The following is an 11419-nucleotide window of genomic DNA, read 5'->3' as shown; positions in this document are numbered from 1 at the left end:
AGTAGGAAGTTGGGGTCCCAATATTCCCTTCAAGGGCATGAAACCAATGACCTAAGTGCCTTTCAGTAAGCCCCACCTCCTAAAGCTTCTACCACTTCCCAATAATGCCATGGGCTGGGGCCACACCTTTAAACATTTAGGTCTTTGGGGGACATTCAAGATCCAACCCATAGCACTAAATGTGTAGTGATTTGTAACAGCAGCAACAGAAAACTCATACAGATGACAATTCTGTCTTCCCCTGCCATTCCATTTCACTTTCTCTTTATTATGGTAGGACTATTGCCAAGCAACAGCTGGATATTCTAGTCACCACTTTTTTTTTTATAGGTGATTTGTTTATTTCTATGAACACTTGATTCTACAATACAGTTCACAGAATAAATAGAGGCACACAGTTATAATTTCCACCACAGTCTGCTGTTGAGGGAGATTCGGTGTGAGAATGGGAGCTGGGGGTGTGTCTGGGTCCTGCAGTAACTGGAGGCCTCATGATGAACTGTACAGGGATTCCACCTGCCAAAATCTGACCAAGGCCTGAAGATCAAGGCTCTTGGTGGGAGAGTCATAGCAAGCCAAATGCGAGGAACAGCCAATGCTTTTAATTCACCGCAGTCCCAGGGTGGGTGTGAGTCTACCTACACCCAGGGTGTAGGTGAGTCTGATCTACTACCTACAGGGAAATAACTGCCTCGATGCAGGCCTTCCCCAGCACTCAGTCCACTCCCCAGGAAGGCCTCGAGGCTGGATATATCTGCCCCTTAACCTGGAGTGAGTAACGAATACAACTTTCAAGGTTACTATTACATCAGTTTCTTTCTTGACTATGCCACAAAGGGATTCTGTCTGATAGACTCTAAGGACGGAGAGACACAAATGGAGATTGGATTATATGCCCTAACTCAGGTAAGGAACATGACTTGTAAAGTCAAGAAAGAAGAAAACAACACTCTTACCAGATCCTTCACAGGGGAAATAAGCAGACACAAAGACTAGTCTGATCAGACAAAGTGGGAGCCTGGAGCCAGGATTCAAACTGCACTGAATGAGGGGCTCATGTACAGAGAAGCTCTGGCCCGACTTTCACAGGGTCACTGTACTGTCTATCTTGTTCCTCATTTTGCCAGGGCAGCACACAGCATTGGCCCTAAGTGGGGGCTAGGGTCATGTGCCCCAAACATAGGCAGAATGAGGAGATTCTGAATCACTTGGCAGTAAATGGAGTGAAGGCCGCAGCCAGTCTGTACTGGGTAACCCCAGATCTCAGGAAAGGACATGTTGACAAGTAAGAAAACACAGCTCCTGTCTTCAGCAAATAAGCATCAGGAAAAGACAGAACTGCTAACCACTGCGGGGTCTTTGGGCAAAAATCCTTAGCACTTTCTGTGATCAAATTGCTGATTGGCAGGTGACGGGGGCACATCACAGGCTTCGGCTCTGTGGTTATCCTCATCTCATCTGAGATCTGGTTTATTCTGTTCATCTCAGGTGGTCATGGGCTTTACTGACACTATTCCAGCTGTGCCCACTGCCCCATCAAGCAGTGAGTTTTCTGGCGGACTTGGAGGCACTCTGGCCCGCTGAACCACCATAGAACACTTCTCCCACCATAGCAGCTTATTGTTCTTAAATAGACCTTTGTTGCCGGGTATTCCGTGAGAACCATCAGGAAAAGTCAGCAGGCCAAAACCATCTACTCTGCCATTCTTAAATTCCCCCTCAAAGGTCATGTTGTCATGCCGAATGAAGACTCCGTCGCCATTAAACTTGCCCTGGGCAAACTCCCCCTCATACCTTGAACCATCTGAAAAGGTCAGTACCCCAAAGCCATTAAAGAACCCATTCTCAAAATGACCCAGATAGGTGCCACCATCTGCAAACAGCAGTTGACCAAAACCATGCCTGCGGCCCTCCTTCCACTTGCCACGATATTCCTCCCCACTGGAGTAGGTGAAAGAACCTTTTGTCAGGGTCATGGTGACAGCTTACAGTAGAAAAAGATGAAACCTGGGTTTGCTCTCCAGCCCCGCAGGTTCTTCTGTTCACACAGTCTGTCATTCCCTCCAGACGCAGCCCCTCATGCTCTGACCACTAACCCGGGTGTTGCGCGCTCTCCCGAGACTCAACGAGTGGTCTAAACTCGAATGCTGGGCTTGGTACCCTCCCCAGGCAGCCGCCCTCAGGTCAGGGCATCAGGATGAAGCCGCGCTGCCCAGCCCAGGTCATCTGCTTGGCTCCTCTGTCCCTACCTGGCTGACCATTCTCTCGCGGCCCCCTCTCACCGGTGCTGCCAGCCGAAAGGGGCTTGGCCTTTCGGGACTACTGTCACTTCGGCGGCTGAGACCTCTAGTCACCACTTTTGACCTTTTGCCACCTGTAGATTCTTAAAACCTGAGCAGTTCTGGACTCAGCTCTGACCCAAAGGCTTGTCTGCCATGGAGTAGATCCAGAGGTGCCACTCTGTCCAGATCGTTAGAGCCAACTTGGAGACAGTCTTATTAAAGAGATTGTGTCGACAGAGGGAGCCTGGCTTGTGGTGCTTGAAGGTCTTTAAGAAAAATAATGCACAAGCACAAATATAAAATTAAGAATAAAGATAAATATTTATTTGGAAATTAATTTAGTGAGGAGTGATAATGATTTAGGATGCCTCTGGTACTCCATCTGCAGGAAGGGAAGTGTGATTGGGTGCCGCAGTCTGGCTGGGCACAAATCAAGAGCCACTGAAGCAGGAACAAACTTTATTTCTGAACTCCACCAGCACACTTCACACACGCTCTGGGAACTCTCCCAAACTCTAGGCGGCTCCTCCAGGAACCACCAACTGGAAATCCCTCCTCCAGCACTTCCCCAACCAATGGGAACTCTCCGGAATCCCCGCCAGAACTCCAAAGTAGCAGGCCGAGGTGGACAGCAGGGGTCTAACATTACAATTGAATACACAGCTTAACATAACCATTATCATCTCAATGGCTTGCTGGTGTCACCTCTCAACCACTCCGTTCTGGCAAAAATGCCATGCGTCATTCTGACTGGGCTATGGCTCTCAGCAATTGGGGAGTCAAGTGAAAAATGTGAGTTGAACCCATTGCTGTTAAGTATTTTTATTTTTATTTTTTTGAAAAATTTTAAAAGAACATCTGACTGTTGAATATATTGCTACCGCCCCCTTGAAGGCCTGGAAAGAGCCCAGGTAAGTGAGATACTTGAAACTCAAGCTTATTAGCTTTCAGGTAAACCCTTCTATGAGAGGACAGAAGGGAAGTGGGTGGGAGGCAGAGGTACCATGGACATTGCCAATCATAATAGACAATCCTTTGGTGGGTAGAGTTGAAAAAAACTTTCTCATATCTGTAAGTGACTCCTCAGTACCCACAGGTTTGGTTCCAGGAAACTCCCTCCCCATGACACCAAATTTTCAGGATGCTCAAGTCCCTTGTATCAAATAGTATAGTATTTATAGAACCTATGCACATCCTTTGGTATATGATAAATCATTTCTAGGTGACTTGTAATGTTTAGTGAAATGTAAATGCTATGGATATAGTTGTTATATTGTATTGTTTGGAAAATAATGACAAGAAAAAAGTTTGTACATGTTTAGTATAGATGTAATTTTTGGAAGTGGGTTTTCAAGCAAAAGCAAATTTAAGCAGGAGATGTGCAATGATAAAAATTTCATGTCAATGTGAATATCAACACATCTCTTCTTCAATAGGCCCAGAGCCCTGAGGTTGACTTTCTTAAGAATAGCCAATATTGTTTGGAGTCTGTCACCCTGCTTACTTCTCTTGAAAATGGGGACATCATAATTTGGTTGAGCTGGAGGTTCAAGGTCCTATTTAGGTTGTAACAATATCCATGCACTAATCTCACACTCTTGTCCAACAGACACTCCCTCCAGACGACTCCTTGTCACTTAATTTTTTATTATCAATGTATCACTAGGGCTCCTGGAGGCAAGGGGTTCTAAAGTATAACATCGATGAATGAACATGGGTCTGGGGATGTAGCTCAGTGGTAGAGTACTCAGTACTAAAAAAAAAAAAAAAAAAAAGAAGAAAGAAAAAAGAATGAACATTTCACCAGAAGGCCAGACCTTAGAGGGGGCAGCAAAGCACAAATCCCATGACACCAGTTGGCCTGGAGGTACATTTCCCTAGAGAGAGGCCACTGTAATTCCATTGCTTTGAGGACTCAGGCTCAAGGTTGTCAAGCCTTTTGTCTTTCAAGAGTAGGGTAAATCTTTTTTTTTTCCTTTTTGTAATGCTGGGGATTGAACTCAGAGCCTTGTGCATTCGAGGCAAGCACTCTACCAACTGAGCCATACAAATAACCCAATCAATAAATGGGCCAAGGACCTGAACAGACACTTCTCAGAAGATGATATATAATCAATCAACAAATATATGAAAAAATGTTCATTATCGCTAGCAATTGGAGAAATGCAAATCAAAACTACTCTAAGATTTCATCTCACTCCAGTCAAAATGGCAGCTATTATGAAGACAAACAACAATAAGTGTTGGCGAGGAAGTGGGGAAAAAGGTACACTCATACACTGCTGGTGGGACTGCAAATTGGTGTAGCCAATATGGAAAGCAGTATGGAGATTTCTTGGAAAATTGGGAATGGAACCACCATTTGACCCAGCTGTCCCTCTTCTTGGTCTATACCCAAAGGACTTAAAAACAGCATATACAGGGACACAGCCACATCAATGTTTATAGCAGCACAATTCACAATAGCTAAACTGTGGAACCAACATAGATGCCCTTTAGTAGATGAATGGATAAAAAAATGTGGCATATATGCACAATAGAATATTACTCATCACTAAAAGAGAATAAAATCATGGCATTTGCAGGTAAATGAATGGAGTTAGAGAAGATAATGCTAAGCGAAATTAGCCAATCCCAAAAAACCAAATGCCAAATGTTTTCTCTGATATGAGGAGGCTGATTCATAGTGGTGTAGGGAGGGGGAGCATGGGAGGAATAGATAAACTCTAGGTAGGGCAGAGGTATGGGAGGGGAAGGGAGGGGGCATAGGGTTAGAAATGATGGTGGAATGTGATGGACATTATTATCCAAAGTACATGTATGAAGACACGAATTGGTGTGAATATACTGTGTATACAACCAGAGATATGAAAAATTGTGCTCTATACGTGTAATAAGAATTGTAATGCATTCTGCTGTCATATATAAATTTAAAAAAAATTAATTAAAAAAATGAGTAGGGTAAATCCAGGGCTGGAGCTGTGGCTCAGTGGTAGAGTGCTTGCCTAGCATGTGAAGCACTGGGTTCGATTCTCAGCACTCCATATAAGTAAATAAAATAAAGGTCTATTGACAACTAAACAATATTAAAAAAAGAAAGAAAGAAAAAATTTGCTTAAAAAAAAAGAGTTGGGTAAATTCTCAGACCTTGAGAAATCTGTGTTCTCTGGGGTCCTGGCAGCAATATTTCATTGAATTACTAAAGCAGAATTCAATAGAGAGATTTTTTTTTTCAGACAGGTATCCATATGTTACCCAGGCTCAGAGAGGTCATCTTAGGCATATAGCTGTCCTTTCCTTCCTTTCAGCAGTCACTTATGTTGATGGTGGCGGGGAAGCAATTGTGGTGCTGACAGAGCTGAGAGCTGTCTCTGGAATGGAGATCTCCACTAATATACAGGTAAGTACTCTGTTCTGAGGGGCATCCTACAGCTATGGCTAAGCCTTAGGAAGACTGCAATGCTGACCAACAACCCAACTTCTAACATAGTGCACCCCAGCAAGAACCACCCAGGGAAGCGCCTCCATTCTCATGAAAATGATATGGGATAATACATATTCATTATGATTGAAAGGCACTAAGTTTTAAGTAACTAGTTATGCAGCAATAGATAACCATAAACCATGGAAAAGTCAACATGGCATCAGAGGTAGACAATACCTGGAAGGGTACAAAGTGACCCTTTTCTTGGGAGATCAGGTTGATCAGGGAGTGGAAACAAGAAACCTCTTGGAACCAGATCAAGCAGATCCTTCTGTTGGAAGGAGTTCCGTTCCCTTCTCCAGGGCTTTGGTGTCATGCTCTCCTTTTTCCTTTGGTCAGAGGAGTCTCCAAAAGTGCTGAAGTCAACAGAATTGGCTTCCAGCTCCTCTAGCCTGGGAGCAGAGGTGGACTGAGATGGGCAAATCAGTTTAGTCCCAGAGAGCTTCTGGGGGCACCAGTTCCTGCCCTTCCCCCAGTTGTCTTCTCCTCCCCCACATGTCTGTTCCCCAGCTCTGGATCCACCACAAGGCCCCAGCCCCCAGTTTGGTGAGGAAGGGAGGAGGCAGGTCCAGGACAGTTGAAATTGTCAGGAGAGCGGCGGCTGCTCTATCTGCCAACATTTACCCCACTGACTTCGTGTCTTTTAGCCCCATTCACGCTTCTTCCATTCTTGGGTGCAAAAAAACGTTTCTTTCAACTGGGTGCAGCTGCACACGGCTGTAATCCCAGAGGCTTGGGAGGCTGAGGCAGGAGGATCATGAGTTCAAAGCCAGCTTCAGCAAAAGTGAGGCACTAAGCAACTCAGTGAGACCCTTCTCTAAATAAAATACAAAATAGGGCTGGGGATGTGGCTCAGTGGTTGAGTGCTTCTGAGTTCAATCCCCAGTACCCCCCAAACAAACAAAACATTCCTTTCAAGTTTGCAGCAGAATTTGGGTATGGTTCAAAAGAACAGCTTGGTGTATTTTCTGTTGGGGACACTACGGATGAGGTGGGTGAGAGTGACACAAATGGTTACTTCCATGGCTTCTCTGTAGAATCATTCACAAGGAAGAGTGTGTTATTGGGATATACGAGGTGAGAGTGATCTTTTTCTTGTGAGCTCAGGTTGACTAGGGAATGGAAAAAAGAAACTTCATGAACCAGACTGAGAGATTCCTCTGCTAGAAGGAGCTTGCCGCCTTATTTTGCTCATCTTTCACTTGGCTTCTGGGATATCACATTCTCTTGGTTTTCCTCTTAGATCATGACTGCTTCTTAGTTACCTTTGCTGGGTGGTCTTCATGGTAACCTTTGCAATGGCCCTCAGTGACCTTTTGGACCACATGCCCTAATGTAGCATCCTTCTGCATCAAATCAGGGTTACTTCTGTGAAATCCATAGAAAGGATACAGCAGATATAATGGTGAGTGGCTCTTAAGGCTAGGTCAAGAAAGGGTTTGCAGCCTTATTCTCTTGGTTTGGTGCTTTAGGGAAAACCAGCTACATGTAGCCCTATGGAGATGCCTTCATGAAGGGGATCCAATCACTAACAGCCAGCACCAACTTGTTAGTCACAAAAGTGAGACACTTTTGGTGGTTGGCCCATGGTGGTGCCCAACCTGCAGGTGGAGCCAGACTCACTAATCTTGCAGCTGCTCAGAGACCTGGAGGAGCTGGAAGTGAATGCCCGAGTGGAGAAGGGCTGGCTCTCGCTGGAAAAGGCTCGCTATGCAATAGGTGCCAAGTCAGTAGGGCCCTTGCAGTATGCCTCTCTCATGGAGTCCCAGGTCTGTATGTGTGTATGCTAGTAAGACCCTGGAAGGACTTCAGACATTCAGGGTGGTGAGAGTCAATGCCCAGACTCCAAAGGAGGTGGGGCCCTGTGAGTCAGCTTTTGCACAGGCAAAAGGGCCCTTACCAAAACTCCAGAGCCAGAGCTCTCTGCAGCCCCACAGGACCCCCGGACTGGTTTGGAATCCTGGTTCTTCGCAGTCTGTGGAGGCCGAAGCCAGCTCCCAGGAACTGACTGGGGTGAAAGCCAGCTCCCAAGCCCCAAGAGAAACTTAAGCACCTGGAGCCTGGGGCTGCCTGATGTGTGTCCATGGAGGTAGGAACTCAGCACAGCTGTTCATGGATTTGGCTGCCTGTTCTCAGGCATTCTTCCTTCACAATTAGCCCCTGTTTCAACCTCCCCTCCAGCTAATGCCCCCTCCTTAAAATGTCCTTGGTCTTCATGGTTTTGATCTTGTTAGGTGTGAAGTTCAAAGTTTTTAATCCTATATTCATAATATGAGCTATAAATATTTCTTCATACACTGAATAATACTGAAAGACACTTTCTTTGGAACTACTTCTAGGCCCATGTTCTCATAGGACACCCTCTCCCAGGGGACAGGTACAAGGCTGTTTATGTTAAATGAACAATTAAACAGCCTCATAGATTAGCCAACTATAGTGCCATTCCTGGATGATGAAACACTGAACAAAGAGTGGCAGTGAAAGACAAAAGATAGGGCTTCAGGGTCACCAGATACACAAAACTGACTGGATAGAGGAAAAGATAATACATGGCCAATACAATATGATTACAATATGATTCCAGTCAATAAAAATAAAAACACCTACCTGGGTGTGATGTGTGCCCGCCTGTTGTCCCAATTACTCAGGAGGCTGAGGCAGGAGGATCACTTGAGGCCTTAAGTTTGAGACCAGCCTGGCAACATATTGAGATTCTGTCTCAAAGACAAAACAAACACCTGAGTAGGTGGGTAGCCCTTAGCAGGTTCTAAACCAGGAAGTAAAAAGAGGTTTGACCTTGATTTTCAAGGGATCTTTAGGAAGAGACTGACTGTTTCAAAAACCTGCCTTTATCTTACCAGGAGCGAGACAAAGACTTTCTACATTTGTTGAAGGGCCAGTTGTTTTTCCTGTTCAGAAACTCTTGTATTTCACTTTTCTACTGGGTGGTTTATCTTTTTAGCAATTTCTAGGGACTCTTTCTGCCGCCCCCCCCCCCCCCCCCCGCCGCGCCATTATCGAGGGGGGGAAATGCAATCCTTTGTTCATAATATGAAATTAAATATTTCTCCCCAGTTTGTCTTTTAACTTTGCTTCTAGTGGTTTTTTTTGAATTTTTATCTTTGTAGTTGTAGATGGACAGCATGCCTTTATTTTATTTGTTCATTTTTATGTGGTGATAAGGATTGAACCCAGTGCCTCACAGGTGGTAGGCAAGAGCTCTGCCACCGAGCAACAGCCTCAGCCCCTGTAATGTTGTTTTTTTTAAAAAAACTTTTTCATTGTAAAATAAAACTACATCAACTGCACAGAATAATAATGAATGACTAAAGTGAAAGCTATAGTAACCTTAAAAAAAAAAAGTGAGACACTTAGAAATGAATCCTTCATCCTGGTGGAAGCTTTGGGTAATTATAGTCCCAGCTGATTTGCAGCTGCCACTTAGTGAGAGCCAGAGTTGCCCAGCCAAGTGATCCCCAACCCAGAAAACTAGAAGAGATGATAATTATCATGGTTTTAAGCCACTAAATTAGGGATGATTTGTTATGCTGGATATGTTGTAATGCTGGATAACAAATGGATAACTAATATGCTGTATTTCTTGTTCTCTGACTGTTAAAATGCAATAGAGCTTAGTCGTTTATTGCATCTGGTTGCTGAGGCTTCTCAAATTTTATCACCAGTTCTAATGTCTCCCCAGAACTACAGATGATATATCCAAATTAGATGGATATAGATGTTTGGATGTCTAATAAGCATCTCAGATTTAACACCTTTGAAGTCATTCATTGATCTAGTTTTTCAGGCCAAAGCCCTTAGAGTTATCCTGGACTTCTCTGATTCCCCACATTTCTTTTTTTTAAAAAAAAATATTTTTTTTTTAGTTATAGGTGGACACAATATCTTTATTTTATTTTTATGTGGGGCTGAGGATAAAACCCAGTGCCTCACACATGCAAGCCGTGCACTCTCCCTCTGAGCCACAATCCCAGCCCCTCTGATACCCAGCATTTCTGTTAGCAAATCCCATTGACTATTTCCAGAGAATATCCAGAATCTCCTCATTTCTCATCATTTCCATACTAGTCAAGCCATCATTGTATTTTTCTGTTCCCTTTGCTTTCATCCTTATTGCCATATACTCTAGTCCTCATATAACAGCCTGCATGAACCTTTTCAATGTAAATAGGCATATTCTCTCCTACTAAAAACTCCATGGACTGCATTATTAAAAAAAAAAAAAAGATGCAAACTCCGTATATGCATCATCCTTTGGCTCCCTTCCAACTTCATCATGGCACATTCCTACCCTCATGGGATGGCCCAGCCACAAAAGCCCCCTTGCTATTCTTCAGGAATGCTGAGCACATTCCTGCTTCAGTCTGGTATGTTCCTCTTGTAGATACTCACCCGAGTCTCAGATCTTACCTCCTGGTCTTGCTGTAATTATCTCACCCAACTACTGACATCTCCTGACAGTGTATATTCATCAGTCTGTATTCAGTAGAATGTAAACTACTTCAAAAAGGGGGATTTGTTTGTTATTGTAGTAAAATATTCCTAACATAAAATTTATCATCATTACCTTTTTTAGGTGTGTGAGCCAGTGGTGTTAGCCATTTCACAACATTGTACAACTGTCTCCAGCATCCATCCCCAGAACTTTTCCCATCTTCCCAAACTGAAACTCTGTACCCATTAGATATTAACTTCCCAATCCCCTGTCCTAGTACCTGTCAATAATTTTAAATTTCTTGTCTCTACCTTATCTACTTTAGACACTTCATATAAGAAAAAATCATACAGTATTTGTCTTTTTGTGTTTTTTTTTCCCACTTAGTATTGTTAGGGAACAGACCGATGAGGATAGGGTGAACATGAGGTTAAGACAATAATTCTATAAAATGGGCCCACTGTGCTGACTCCCATATGCTTTCTTTTCCAAGAAGCAATTTACCTGTAGCCCTGCCTGACTTGAGCAAACAGGATATGTCACTTTCCTCAGCAAACTACCTGTTAGCTGCAAAAATGCAGGCCCCAAATAATGTTGATGGGAGGAACCCAGGAGACTTTTGTAAGGTCCTGAAACTATGGGAGATTAGGATAGTTCCTCTTAATCATAAAATCTGTAATAATGTATGGTTAAGAATCCAATTATAACCAGTTGGCATGGGCCAAGGTGACCTACAGTTGCCATGACAATGGGGACTTGAAAATCTGATGCTACCCTACTGTCAGTCAAAAGCCAAGAGGTGGACCTGAGTGGGACTCTGGAAACTTCTCTGGGATCCCCAATAAAACTGAAGTGCAGGCACAACGTGTCTCTCCTTTCCAAGAGGACCCACTCTCTTCCTTGAGAATATCCCCTTTCCCTTTTCTTATCCCTTCAATAAACTCATGCCTATTACTCTAAGCGACATGTCTAAAATCTTTCTGACTTGGTCATGAGAATTGGGGCTGGAAATGGATCTTCACATTGCCTCAGTTCTCAAAAGACCCCAGCTGTCTAACAACATAATGTCCCCAAGGTCCATCCATGTTGTAGCATGTGTCAGGATTTCCTTCATTTATAAGGCTAAAGAATATTCCATTGTTTGTTCATACCACATTTTATTTATCTATTTACCCACTGACGGACACTTTGACTGCTTCC

General features: G+C 43.8%; 1 pseudogene; it reads right to left on the bottom strand.

Annotated features, from left to right (window-relative positions):
- Positions 1–1536: 1536 nt before the first annotated feature.
- Positions 1537–2030, bottom strand: LOC114097573 (MORN repeat-containing protein 4 pseudogene; annotated as a pseudogene).
- Between the last annotated feature and the right edge of the window lie 9389 nt (positions 2031–11419).

The sequence above is a fragment of the Marmota flaviventris genome, chromosome 4 (assembly GCF_047511675.1).
Source record: "Marmota flaviventris isolate mMarFla1 chromosome 4, mMarFla1.hap1, whole genome shotgun sequence".
Lineage (NCBI taxonomy): Eukaryota > Metazoa > Chordata > Mammalia > Rodentia > Sciuridae > Marmota > Marmota flaviventris.
Note: the sequence above shows the minus strand (reverse complement) of the source record. Positions and strands in the feature narration are given on the sequence as shown.